Raw genomic sequence first — 14,919 nt, 5'->3', positions numbered from 1 at the left:
TGGATACTAGTCAGGTTCTTAACCCGCTGAGCCACAATGGGAACTCCCATCTAATAAAATCTTGTTTATCTCCACCACACAGACTTTATCATTAAATTTCTTGCCTTTTCTGCAGTTGTTAGGCTTTAAATAAACTTCAATCATGTAACTTCAGTCAGAGTATCCTAGATGAAAAAGATTTTTCTTATATTCCAATAGAACATTATTAATAGTATTTAGAAATATGATTTTTAATGAATGCTCATTATGTGGCACTCTATGCATTATCTCATTTAATCTTATCAATAATGTTTCAGAGTAAGTAACATTACAGATCCCTTTGTACAGATGAGGCAACTGAGGTTTTAGGCAGAGTAAATAACTTGTCCAAATTCTGAGAGCAAGGATTCTTCATTTTAACCACTGTGAACAGGCCTAGCCTCATAGAACCTGCTCACCATGTTTCCATGATTAATCAATGATTTCACATCCCAGGGACAGTCCTCAAGTTGCAGTCCTATGATGTGATGAGGAGGGACTTGAATCAGAGAATTAGAAGGGTTAGAGTAATTTTAAACCTGTGAGAACCTCAGCAATCATTTTACAAGTGAGAAAAATGAAGCCCAACAGATGAGCCTATCTACAGAACAGAAATAGACTCACAGACATGGGAACAGACTTGTGGTTGCCAAGGGAAAGAGGCAGGAGAGGGATGGACTGGGAGTTTGGGGTAAGTAAATGCAAACTATTATGTTTAGAATGGATGAGCAATGAGGTCCTACTGTATAGCACAGGGACTCTATCCTGTCACTTGTGAGAGAACATGATAGAAGATAATATGAGAAGAAGAATATATATATATATATATGTATAACTGGGGCACTTTGCTGTACAGCAGAAATTGACAGAATATTATAAAGCAACCATAACAACAACAAAAAATTATTTTAAAGAAAAAAAGAAAAGAAAAATGAAGACCAAAGAGGTTAAAGAAGTGGCCCAAGTTCACAGAGCTGGATCCTGAAACAGCTAGGATGGAAACTCAGCTCTCCTGGATCCCAGTGCAGCCCCATGGAAAGTAACATCAAACGGCTTGGCTCCTGCAGCTTCTAAGCAGTCCCCTTCCACATTCTTCCCTGCAACACTTCCAGCAGCACTGTCCCTTCTGGAGCACCTCATGGGGTGCCCTTCCATGTCTTAGAGACCAGCTCGTAAATCACTGCAAGGAGTATCTTTAAGTGAGCCACAGGGACTCTCTGCAGGTGGCATTTTTTTTCATTCTTATTAAAGTATAGTTTATTTACAATGTACAAATTTCTGCTGTACAGCATAGTGACCCAGTCATACATATATATACATTCTTTTTCTCATGCTATCTTCCATCATGTTCTATCCCAAGATATTGGGTATAGATCCCTGTGCTGTACAGTGGGATCTCATTGCTCATCTATTTTAAAAAACTAAGAAACCTAAAAAAAAAAAAAAAAAAAAAAAAAAAAAAAAAAAAAACCTAGACAGAAACTCTTGTGTTTAGGTGGGGTTTTGTTTTGTCTTGCTTTGTTTTTGTTTTGTTTTTTGTTTGTTGTGTGTGTGTGTGTGTTTTGGGGGGTTGTTTTTTGTGAGTTTTTGTTTTTTTGTGTGTTTTTTTGGTGCTAAAATTGGAGATGATTCCCAGAGCAGAAAGTAAGACCTCAGACATTCAAAGGGATGCTGAGGGGAGAAAACCAGAGAACAATCACAGATGGAGAACAGAAAGATCCTGAAAATCCAGAAGGTAGGAGAGCTGGGGTTGTGGGTTCAGATACAACTCAGAGGATCTGAATGAGGACAGTCCTAGAACTTTCTGTTGTGATTCCTGAGCAGTTTTTCCTTGTGCTCTTGTGTTTTCCTCATGCTTGAGCAGTCACAGGTAGAAATATCTAATCTTGGAGTTCCTGTCATGGCTGAATGGTAACGAACTCGGCTAGTATCCATGAGGACATGGATTTGATCCCTGGCCTTGCTCAGTGGGTTAAGGATCTGGCATTGTTGTGAGCTGTGGTGTAGGTTGCAGATGCGGCTCGGATCCTGTGTTGCTGTGGCTGTGGTGTAGGCTAGCAGCTGTAGCTCCAGTTCAACTCCTAGCCTGGGAACTTCCCTATGCTGCAGTCACAGCCCCGAAAAGACAAAAAGACAAAAAAATTAAAAAAATAAAAATAAAAAATAAATACCTAATCTTGGCATTTACCCAAAGTATGAGCTATAGTCTATGAGGTGACCTGTAAAGGAAAATGGCTTTTTCTTTCTTTAACTTTTTAAGTGTTCTATTTAAGCTGTGTATTTCAAACTCACAGAATAGTTTCAAAAATGAAACCCCGAATACCTGTGTTCCCTTTGTCTAGTTTCACCAAGTGTATTTTGCCACTTCTCTAGGTATTTTTGTCTTCTTTTTTTTCTTGCTGAGACACTTTAGAACTTGAGACATTATAACCCTTTACCTCTAAATGCTTCAGCCCATACATCCTAAGAACAGGGACATTCCCTTCTATAATTACAGTAATTATAAATTATGATTACAAATTATAATTATCAAATCCTGGTTATTTTACAATATTGGTGCAGTATGATTATCAAATATACAGCCTATATTCAAATTGCCACCATTCTCTCTATAATGTTCTTTCATCTCTGATCAAACGCTGCCTATAGTTGACATTTCTCTTTAATCTGGAACAGTCCCTCTGCCTTCCTTGGTTCTTTATGACCCTGACATTTTGAAGAGGCCAGGTTGGTTGTCCCTTGATTTGGGTTTGTCTGGTGTTTCCTCACAATGGGAGTCATTCAGAATTTATGGCATGCTGTGTCCCAGGAAAATGGCTTTATTCACCATATTTTTATATGATATGCAGCCTGTCAGATACACTGTTTCTTGGTTCAAGGAGAATGATGCTAAAGGAGACCGGATTAGCCGTAGAGAAAGCTCAGGAGAGAGAATGCACACTCAAAAGGCAGGCCCTGCTACTGACCCTGTTTTCAACTGCCTGACATTCGGTATAGGAGGCAATTCACGCTCAATCCAGGTGATATCACACTGACCTCTTCATTTGTTTCTGCCATAACGACATCACTGAGCAGCATTAATTTCTCTAATGAAAGGAGGGAAACATCTTACTTTGAAAATTATTCCCCATTTCAATTGGCCCATAAATGAATATTATGAAACTTTCATCGTCCAAACATAACCTCTTCCCTTTGGAAATACATCATAGCCCTCAAAGGATTTGAAGAGTTAGAATAATTCAATCAACTTTCCATTTCTCACCACTTTAGTTTTTTTTCTTCTTTTTCTTTTTTGGTCACCCTGAGGCACATAGAAGTTCCTGGCCCAGGGATCAGATTGGAGCCGCAAGTGCAACTTATGCTGCAGCTGCCACAAGGCAGGATCCTTTAACCCATTGCACAGGGCCAGGGATCAAACCTGCGTTCTGGTGCAGCAGAAACACTGCTGATCACGTTGTGCCCCAGTAGGAACTCCACTGCTTCAATTTTTCAAATGATGGGGTGAAATGTCACCTTTAATGACACCCATTTCATTGTGTATTTATAGCATGTTTGTATTAAGGGCACGTTTCATCTGAGAAGCTCATAATACTGAGTTCTGAAGACTGAAAGTGTTTACTAGTTTCTATTTCCCAAAACCATCCTCTTCTCTCCACGCACTAGCAGCCCCCTTCCACCTCCACTGTCTTCCTCAAGGCCATTGTTTCCTAGCTGCACCCAGCGCTCTTGCTCACCATAATCCACCTGTCACACAGCAGACAATATGCGAGTGTTCCTCAGATCATGCTATTTTTTCTGCCTGATACTGTTTAGTGACTTCCCCTTATTGCAGTTATTTAAAATCCATATCTTCCAACACAGCCAATGGGACTGACCCCTGCCTACCTCTCCACTGCCTCTTCTGCTCCCCTCTCCATCAGCCTGTTCCAGTAACACTAATTCTTCCATTCCTTGAATGACCGGTCTCCTCACCTCAGGGCCTTTGCACCTGCTGATCTTTCTGCTTGGCATCCACTTTCCTTGGCTTGATCCATGATAGTTCCTTCTTGTCATTTGGGTCTCAGCTCAAAGGTTGCCTTTTCAGAGATCCCTTCTATGACTTTCCCCCAAAGTTCACCTCCGGCACAAACCAAACTATAGATGCTTTGTCTCTCAGAGTTTGTATTCACTTCTCTAGCTTTACCTATCACTTCTCTACTGGTGAGTCCCAAATTTATCTCTCTAGTACCTTCAGTTCATTGCCAGGTGGAGTTGTTTCGGCAATTTAATTCCCCAGCAAGTCTGAACTGATTTTTCCGGATGGCAAAAAGCCCAGGATGCCTCATTATTCAAAAAAGTCTCTTAATTTCTGAAGGGCAGGAATGAAATCTCAGTTTCTTTCTGTATCACAGAGTAGGTATCCACACAGGAAATGTGTGAAGTCACTTAAACTTAATAGAAAATACTCTATTAGTGTATATATACCTATCACATGGCTTCTCCTGTGTCATAAACCACCCCAAAGTTAGTGGCTTCAAACAATCACCATTTACTTGGCTTATGATGCTGTGGATTAGCCTTGCATCTAGGGCTTAGCTGGTGGTTCTTCTGGTCTTGGCTAGGCTTGCACGTCTACAGTCAGCTGCTGAGTTTGCTGACCTAGAGACACATCAAGTGCACATCTCCATTCTGAGGTCTCTCATTCCCCAGGAGGCTAGCCTGGGTTTTTTCTCATGTTGATAATGGGATGGATCCCAAGAGCAAAAAGAAGAGTGCAAGGCCCCATGGCCCCTGGCTTGGAACTAGCACACTGCCAGCTTTGCCGCTTGTACCAGCCTAGACACAGGCCTTTTTTTTCTTGATGAAGGATGCTGAAATGTCACACAGCATGGAGGTGTGGCTACAGCAAGGAGAATTATTGTAGCTATTTTTGCAAATGGTTTACTGCAGTAAGTAATGGTTAGCTCTGAGAAAGCATTTCTTTGAAGCGTGGCTGCTTAAAGAGAAGATAACTAGAAAACGTTAGGCAACTAAGCCAAACTTCTGTGTCTTTTTTATTGCACAAAATCCCATAAAATATGACCTCATCCTCACTAATTGCACTTGATTCTACTGCTTCAAGAGAAAGAAGTTGAAATTACAACTGCTCCAGGACCAGGTGTGACCCAGTGGGTGCCTCCCAGGCCCTGCTTGGTCAGGTCACAATGACAACCACAAGAAGTAGCACCTCAGACAGCAGTCTCCATGGATCTGCTCTAGAAGAGTTCAGTTAATCAATAACTTTGGGTGAAAGAAAGGCTCAGCTTATTGCAGGATGGCAGGGGGGAATAAAGGCTTCTAGGGCAGTGCACCTGGTCATTCCTTTCCCCTGCCTTGTTGCTATGACAACCAAAGCCTAACGCTTACACTCATCAAATATTCAGGGATATGTTTGAAGTGCAAGAGGACCACTTTTGATGGAGTTTTTTCCCTAACTTAGAATAGGCAGGTTGTACTTCCTCAATTTTTTTCATTGGCAGTCCTGAATTTACATGCTGAGCTAATGATCAAGGCTATCTCAGCTATTTGAGGAAGGTGCTAATGCATTATTGGAATGCTTTGCAAACATATTGGAGCCCCACAGGCAAAAAACCTAATTGGTTTAGTGTGGGACCTTTTCATGGTTTTGTTCTTAAAGCTACCCGGGTGATGCTGTATGCCTCAAGGGTCTTAAATGGCTGTGCTAAGTAGTGAACCCAAAGTTATTTTGTAAAAAATGGCTCATGTAGTTGAAAAAACACTTGTGGGAATAAATACATTTGTATCTTAATTCTGGCTTGACCTTGAGAAACTTCATTGTCCTCATCTGCATAATGGGGCAGTAATAACAATACCTAAGGCATAGAGTTTGCCAGGACAAGAAATAGCATTTTCAAAGTGAATATTTAAAAGAGAATGAAAGGAAATATCAAATTATAAGGGGTGGTTAAGACCGAATGGAAGTGCTTGGTAATGCACAATTGGATGATAAAACTATTAATGACGTGTTTACTATAAAAGGTAAGATACATATTTGTACATTCATGTTCATAGCAGCACTATTGACAATTTCCAAAAGGTGGAAGCCACCCATGTTTCCATTGACAAATGAATAGCTAAGCAAAATGTGGTATATACACAAAGTGAAATATTATTCAACCTTGAAAAGAAAGGAAATTCGGACATATGGGAGAAACTTAAAGACGTTCTGTTAAGTGAAACAGGCCAGTCACAAAATCCACTTACATAAAGGACCTGGAGTTGTCAATTTCATAGAGACTGAAAGTAGAAGTGTGGTTTCCAGGGGCTGTGGGGAGGGGGAATGGGGTGTTATTTAGCAGGGACAGAGTTTCAACTGGGGAAGATGAAAAGATTCTGGAGGAGTTCCCATTGTGGCTCAGTGGTAATGAACCTGACTAGTATCCATGAGGAGGCGGGTTTGATCCCTGGCCTCTCTCAGTGGGTTAAGGATCCAGCATTGCCCTGAGCTGTGGTGTAGGCTGGCAGCTGCAGCTCCAATTCAGCCCCTAGCCTGGAACTTCTATATGCCTCAGGTGGGGCCCTAAAAAGAAAAAAGAAAAAGAAAATGTTCTGGATGTGGAAAGAGGTAAAGGTTGCACAAAAATGTGAAAGTACTTAATGCACTGAATTGTACACTTAATAATGATAAATTTTATGCTATATATTTTACCACAATAAAGCAAAAATAATGGTTTTGTTTTGTGGGGAAAGGAAACAGGAGGTTCTAATTGGTATGGGTCACTAGTGAGATTCTGTTTCTTGATCTTAGTGATGTTTACAAGGGTATTTGCCTTATAATGTTTTGTTATTTTATTTGATTTTCTGTGTATGTCTTTTATAGTAAAAAGATTTTTAGGAGTTTCTGTTGTGGCGCAGCAGAAAGGAATCCAACTAGGAACCGTGAGGTTGCAGGTTCAATCCCTGACCCCGCTCAGTGGGTTAAGGATCCGGCCTTGCCGTGAGCTGTGGTGTAGGTCGCAGATGAGGCTTGGATCTTGCTGTGCCTGTGGCATAGGTTGGTGGCTATAGCTCTGATTCGACCCCTAGCCTGGGAACCTCCATATGCCATGGTTGCAGCCCTAAGGAAAAAAAAAAGATTTTTAGATAAATAATATATAAAACACTTTGAATCATGCTCAGCATATAGATAGTCCTCCATACATTCGAGTTATTGCCATGACTCCATGAATCATCCTGGTACTGCGTCTTGCTACCCACCTCCACCACTACCTGGCATGGTGATCTGCCCACAGGTGGCACCAGGATCCACCTGCTAAGTTACTGGTGACAATACTGGACCCACAGAGGCTGCCAGGCTGAACCTGAGGGTCCCTAGTCTGATGGAAGAGGCAAACAACCAGGCTTGACCTTTGAGCTGGGAGCAAAGTGTGATTATAGGTATGGTCATAGGCAGCATCAATTGGGGTGCCTTCCTTGGGGGGACAGAGGGAGCTTGAGTCTGTTCTGAACAGAGAGAAGCTGAGTTCATCTCTAGGGTTCATTTATTCCTGTTTTAGAGCTGGTCCTAGATATGTGAAGATTGGTGAGCAATGTGAGAAGAAGCAGAGCTAATAATTGTATCAAGTTATAAGTGCTGGAGGCATTCAGAGCAAAAGGAAGTGTCCTTGAAAAATGAATGAGGTTTGGAGAGGCAGAGGGAAGATGGCAAGGGGATGGCTCTCCAGGAGCCAAGATAAAGAGGAACTGGCTGGCATCTTGGGACATGGTGAAAAGACCAGCTGGCACCAGAGAGATACACAGGGGAAATCAGGTTAGACAGGTCACCTGGAGCCAGATGTGGGATGGCCTTGTATTCAGGTGGAGAAATTCACATCTGAAATGATGGAAATAGGGGTCCCTTGAAATTTTTTGAGCAGAGGTAGTGAAAGGATTTATTTCAGCAGCAGCCCTCAAGGAAGATGGAAGGTGCTTGTCAGGGACAAGCTTGTGAGACACAAGAGAGATTTGTTTGAAAGGAAAATAAATCAGGACTTGGTACCTAACTGGATGTGGGGAATGAAAGGAAAAACACCATTTCGAGCCTGAATTAAGGCAGTGTCCTCTAGGAGGTCAGCTTCTAGCTTCTTTTCCCTGGGTTCTAGACAATCTCAACTTTGGCTGCAAAACTGAATCATCCAGAAATCATGACAAAATACAGATTGATTCAATGTGTCTGGGTCAAATCTCTCCATTCCTAACAAACTCTCTGGTGAGGCTAATGCTGCTGGTCCAGGAATCAACCACACTTTGAGATGCAAAGTTTTAGAATAGTGGTTTCCAACTTGACTGTGCCTCAGAGTCTTCCGGAGAGCTTTAAAAATCCAAACGTCCAGCTCAGACCACGTCCGTCAGCATCTCTGGAAGGTGGGATGTAGGTTTTAGGATTTCTAAAACTCTCTGGGTGGTTCACACCCACAGCCTATGTAAACCAGGCTCTGCACTCCCTCGATTTCAGAGGTTAAAAGAACGCATTTGAAGTCTTCAAAGTTTTCTTGGGTATATTCTCCTCGGGAAATGATCTCCAAGATTTTTCTTGGAATGGTTTAATAGTTAGCCTTTTTAAATGTGTATGCCTCCAGTAATCAACAACAGGAATCAAATTGTCCCTTAAGATGCAAGGAACCTGAGTAAAATAACAGGCAGCAGATCATTAATGCTACTGCAGCCAGAACATCTTTTAACTGCTGGTGGGTGATGTCTTACCACCCCTGCAAAGCTGTCTGATTTATAAGCATGAATGCACAGTGCAAGAACCGCTGAATGGCTTCAGCTCATCAAAGAAGCTTCTCTGAGAGTTATTTTGAAGACTTCCTGCTGGGTCTTCCGCCCATGTTTCTGTGCATCCATCTCTGAATGGTCAAGCCTGTTGCTCCCAACTCCACATGTACCTGGACTCAGCCCTCAGCTCCTCGTTAGTCTTACCATGCTGCAGAAACACACAGGCAAATCCTCTACAACAGACTGTAGATTGTGGTTGTTAAAGAGTGCTCCACCCACGGCTTTCTCCCATTGCTTTGGGTTTTATAGCAAGCAGCCTCCTTTCTATGGTGTATTAGCATTACACAGTGGCCATGCTGGGCAGAGAAATTTAGGAGGCGGGGCCTGGACCCTCATCCAGTGTACTTGCTCCTTTTCATCAGATTTCTGTGGGGCAGCCTGGCTGAGATGTGGAGCAACAGCAGTTCCTCCTGGGTGCACAGAGAGGCAGTGTGGCATCAGGCAAAGAGCTTTAATTCAGAAGCGAGGGTGTCTGGTTCTTCCTTGAGTCTTCAGTAATTTCAGTAGTGGTGTTTTAGTGGTTGGAGTAGTTGGAGTCATTTTAGTAGTTGAAGTTTACTCATTTGTAAATCTGACATTAGGCAGCCTCCTTTGCGGGATTATCGTGATCAGGGATATGCTGGTAAATGTTTAACAGTCAGCTCTTTGGAGTGCCCAAAAAACCTGATTGGTACTGTTTGCCCATTTCCATGGTGTAAATACCCCCACCCTGGCCTATTTAAAACTACCAACCCTGTAGTTTTGCCATTATGTAGTGTTTCCAAAATTCAGAGACAACAGATACAACTTCAAGGACATAAATAATGGTAAAAGTTAGTAAAATAAGGAAGTGATGGCTTTTGCATATTCATCACCTTTTAAAAATACAAATTATTTCATTTTAAATTAACATAGCTTAATTTTAGTAATGAATGTCTTAAAAAACCAATTCACAAAATTTCTAAAAATGTTTTAAGGTGTACAGCCAGTAGAGGATGGTTCCAGCATTCTCCTGGATGTGATGACTTAATGAAAAGTGAGTAAAGACATCTAGCATATTCTTTAGGTATTTGTTTGCCAGGGCTGTCGTAAGAAAACATCACAGACTGGGTGACTAAACAATGGAAGTTTATTTCCTCATAGTTTGGGAGCCCGGAAGCCCAAGTTCAAGGTGTTGGAAGGGTGAGGTTTTCCTGAAGCCTCTCTCCTTGACTTGCAGATGGCAGCCTTTTTGCTGTATCCTCACAGGGCCTTTTCTCACGCACTCACATCCCTGATGTCTCTTCCTCTTCTTGTAAGGACACCAATCCTGTTGGTTTAGGGCCCCACCTTGATGACCTCATTTAATATAATCGTACTGGGAGTTAGGGCTTCAACATAGAAATTGGAGGCAAGGGGTGGGCACAATTCAGTCACAGTATTTAATAAATATTGGTTGAATATAAATACTAAGGCTTCAACAATGAGCTGAGAATGACCCATCTTCCTCCCTTACAGGAATCATGTCTCTTTTTAGATCCTACAGGTAAAGAAAAGACTTGGTCTATGCCCAAATAAACCTTCCCTGGGGGGTGGGTCTGCCCTCACTTGGCTGAGGCTAATATGCAGATGGTCCAGTAAAGTATAAAGAGCTACACAAATGGAAGATTGGGAGGCCCCATCGTGGCTCAGCAGAAATGAACCTGAGTAGCATCCATGAGGATGCAGGTTCAATCCCTGGAATCGCTCAGTGGGTTAAGGATCTGGCATTGCTGTGAGCTGTGGTGTAGGTTGCAGATGCAGCTTGGATCTGGCATTGCTATGGCTGTGGCATAGGCCAGTGGCTACAGCTCTGATCTGACCCCTGGCCTGGGAACCACCTTATGCCACCAGTGCAGCCCTAAAAAAAAAAAAAAAAAAAAAGGAAGATCGTTGTTATGCTTACTTACTTTTAGACGTTCCTTTTCTCCCTTCCCTTTTCTACTATTACTGGTTGTGTGGTTGTTTTAGCGCCAGCTAAAATTTCTCTAACTTGTGCATGCCGTTAGGGATGTTGTATGTGCCACAGCACATCATGGGTGTGTGACTGCTTACACTGTGTGCTTTTTAATTCTTTATGCCTAGAGGCTATGGAGCACAGAGGTTAAGAGTTCAGTCTCTAAAACCAGAAAGCCTGGATTTGGATCTCAGCTGCAGTTTTATTGTCCTTGGTAGGAACCACAAGTCTTTTCATGTTACAGTTGTTGCAGAATTTAAAGCCCACTGTCCAAAGACCATCAGGAATACATTGTCCAAATGTTTATCTTCATTTAGTTCCCTGCAGCAAAAAAGAACGTACCCCAGAGAAACCATAGACATCTGAGAAAGGAGGAATTAGGATGGAATTGTAGTAGCATCGGGCTTGTTGTGAGTGTTTCTGGGAAGTTTGGAGGAAGTTGGGGTGACAGTCCTATCAATACTGGGGAATCATTCAGTGATTAGGTATCTAGATCACTTTTATTTAGAGCACAAGAGCATTAAACAAGACTAAAGTCACAAGTGATCAAGAAGCTGTTAGTCACTTGTGTCTGTTGTAAGGGCAGAGTGTTTAGTCATCTTTGTATTTCAAGAGTGCCTTAGTCTTTGCCTTATTTAAAATATTGTTACGCAGAGAGTTCCTGTTGTGGCACAATGGAAACAAATCCGACTAGGAACCATGAGGTTTCAGGTTCGATCCCTGGCCTCGCTCAGTGGGTTAACAATCCGGTGTTGCCCTGAGCTGTGGTGTCACAGACGCCAAGGCTCAGATCTGGTATTGCTATGGCTGTGGTTTAGGCCGGCAGCTGTGGCTCTGATTGGACCCCTAGCCTGGGAACCTCCATATGCTGTGGGTGTGGCCCTAAAAAGCAAATAATATAAAATAAAATAAGATACTGTTACACGGTGAACTTGTCTGATGACCATGTATATTCTTTGAGCATTGTTTACTTCTATTGGGATCATTATAGCCTAGTTGCTTTCAGGACTGTTTTCTTATAGGTATTTCAATGTAGCATTCTTATCACTACTTAGATATGATACTTATTAAACAGGCATCTATTTAAGACATGAGTATATTGTGATAATCATTCCATAATGTATGTAAGTCAAATCATTATGCTTTTAACCTTAAACCTATACAATACAGCATGTCAGTTATATCTCAATAGAATCATAAGAAAAAAAGACATGAGTAAGGAAGCATATATATTACTGTATCACACATAGTTTGTGAATTATATACATGTATTATCACAAGTGTATTTCAATATAATTGTAGGGTTTTTGTCATTCTATGTGTAGTTTGTTTTATGCATTTGAAAACTTTTTTTTTTTTCTGAGACGGAATCCATGGGCTTCACCCAACTGTCAAAGAAATCCATAGGCTTCACCCAACTCCAGAAGTTTAGAACATCTGATAGCCCAACACTCTCCTTTGACGGGTTAGGAAATAGGCTTGAAGAAGACAAGTGGCTTTTCTGAGATTATACAGAAAGTCAGTGACAAAGCAAGGACCACATCCAGTTCTTCTCCCTCCTAGGAGGAAAGGGGGGAGTAAAGAAAGAGAGGGGTGAAAAGGGTAGGGACTTTGGAGACCAACACCAGCATTTGTTGGGATAATAATTCTGTATTTGCTTGGGTCTCCTTCAAAACTTCCTCTTAGTGTTTTACTGAGGGGTTCAACCCCAGGGTGGTGAGAGTGAGGGGAAAAAGACAGAGATGAAAGGAAAGCAAATATCAGCAGGAGGATTACTGAGTTTACTGCCAGAAAAAGCAGACAGGAGTTTCTGTTGTGGCTCAGCAGGTTAAAGACCCAACATAGTCTCCATGAGGATGTGAGTTCGATCCCTGGCCTCACTCAGTGGGTCAAGGATCTGGAGTTGCCCGAAGCTACAGTGTAGGTTGCAGATGTGGCTTGGATCTGATGTTTCTGTGGGTGTGGCATAGGCAGGCAGCTGCCAGTCTGATCCTAGCCAGGGAACTTCCATATGCCACAGATGCAGCCATAATAAGAAAAAAAGAAAAAGAAAAAGCAGATAGCTATTCAGTTATGAGGTTGCCCACAAGCAGCAAAGAATCAAAGTCACAGTAAGAGGGAATACTGTGGAACTTGACGTCTTCACATCCCCAGGTTAGGGGAGCACAGAGCAGTTTGTCAAGAACACATCGATGGATTAGGAAGAGATGATTTGATGGGGGCAGCAAGATTCTCCATCGAGAGACACTTGAAACTGAGGGAATTTGGAAAGGTGCATAAATTGGACCTGATATGAATTTCTCTCTTGTGCCATTACCATGAGCATTAGAAATAGAGCACTGAATTAAGAAGCAAAGTCCAAAGTTGGAATAGACATCATAATTGGCAGCATACACCTCCTCTGTGTTCTCTCCATCGTATCATAGACATTTCCCTTAATGACCTTTTATCAAAGAACTCAGAATGTGACAGCCCCTTCCTCAAAAGTAGTTCTGAGACTTGGCTGCTCATTACAATCAGCTGGAGAAGTTCCTGTCGTGGCTCAGCTGTAACGAACCAAAGTAGTATCCATGAGGATGTGGGTTCCATCCCTGGCCTCAATCAGTGGGTTAAGGTTCTAGTGTTACCATGAGCTATGGTGTAGGTCACAGACACAGACATAGACACGGCTCGGATCCCGTATCGCTGGGGCTGTGGTATAGGCCAGCAGCTGCAGCTCCATTCAACCCGTAGCCTGGGAACTTCCATATGCTGCACCTGTGGCCCTAAAAAGAGATATAGCTATTGGATAAAATGAGGGCCAGAGGAGGTCCTCATGAAATTTGCCAGGTAGTAGTGATGCAGAAGACAGCAGAGTTGCCTGTTGTGATGAGAAACTCCTCAAGACATTGCTGGTCCTCACACAAGTGCAGGAGATTATTATTCAGGAGGCAAGTCAGGAGTTGCCTTATTGCTATTCAGAAGGCACTTTCTCATTAGAAAAGTCAAGGGAATCAATATGCTATAGTGACTGAGGAATTCAAAGGCACAATAGAGAATGCCCCCTCCCCCTAAATCCACAGATCAAAATTAAAATTCTAGTCATGCTTGTAAGAGCAGAGGCTTGGAAAATCCACAAGGCAAGAGCTTGGCCTTGTTTCCCAGAGAGATGGAAGGTAATGGTTATTTTAAAGAATGATGGGAAGTTCCCATGGTGGCTCAGCGGAAACGAATCTGACTAGCATCCATGAGGATACAGGTTCGATCTCTGGCCTTGCTCAGTGGGTTAAGGATCCAGCGTTGCTGTGAGCTCTGGTGTAGGTTGCAGACACAGCTTGGATCCCTCATGGCTGTGGCTGTGGCTGTGGCTGTGGCCAGCCGCTACAGCTCCGATTCCACCCCTAGCCTGGGAACCTCCATATGCCATGGGTGTAGCCCTAAAAAGGCAAAAACAAAACAAAACAAAACAGAATGAGAGAAGGGACCAAAGTTTGAAAACAAACATTCCAACTTTAGAATAGTTACCTAAAGTCAATGGACGCTTTTGAGAATGGCTATCTTTTGATTGTGGGTGCTGTAAACAATGCCTGCTATGTCCAAGATCAGTAATCTTGACTTTGAAATAGCACTCAAACCATATGTAAAATATAAAAAGATAGGTCTACTGGCATCACACAGTTCCCCCAGAATCCATTTCCTTAGTTTGCTATTTGAGTATAAGGAAACACTTATAAAATTTGTCACCCTTTATTTTTGTTGCAAAATTTAAATAAAGCATTTACAGAGTACCTACAATGGTCAGGTGACTGTGGTAGGGTTGTGAGTGAAACACACCTTTACTATTTTAACATACAATTCAACTCAACATGTGAACTCAGCCTTGTACTGGATACCTAGGTGCCCAGCTGTCCCAGTGCCTTGAGCACTGAAAGTCCTACATCCTGAGAAATCTGTCACCCTCAGGCAAATGGGGACTGTTGGTCACCCTACTGGGCACTGAGGCAATCATCAAAGAAAGAAAAACTTCTAAACTGAAAGAGTTTGCAACTGAATTAGATTTTTAAAAAGAAAGAAATCTATGCATTACACTGACAGATACCAACTCAAGAGAAAGTATTAGTATAAGCTTACTCTATGATTAATATGGAGTGATATTGAACAGGGTGCTATGG

General features: G+C 42.1%; 1 long non-coding RNA gene across 3 annotated transcripts in view; it reads left to right on the top strand.

Annotated features, from left to right (window-relative positions):
- The window catches only part of LOC102159962 (uncharacterized), a 170,279-nt gene that overhangs the window by 33,111 nt on the left and 122,249 nt on the right, over positions 1–14,919 (top strand). For 2 of the 3 annotated variants that reach the window (XR_014832838.1, XR_014832842.1), the window contains exon 6: positions 9,771–9,829. The exons of the other annotated variant lie outside the window; for it this stretch is intronic. This is a non-coding gene — a long non-coding RNA (uncharacterized LOC102159962). The remainder of the gene's footprint in view (positions 1–9,770; positions 9,830–14,919) is intronic. 3 annotated transcript variants of the gene reach the window in all.

Source organism: Sus scrofa, chromosome 17 (genome assembly GCF_054392235.1).
Source record: "Sus scrofa isolate SSC_HxYL_T2T_F1_AM1 chromosome 17, Sscrofa_HxYL_maternal_Yorkshire_Landrace_v2.0, whole genome shotgun sequence".
NCBI classification, from domain to species: Eukaryota; Metazoa; Chordata; class Mammalia; order Artiodactyla; family Suidae; genus Sus; species Sus scrofa.
The sequence above is the reverse complement of the archived record's forward strand: the minus strand, read 5'-3'. Positions and strand labels throughout refer to the sequence as shown.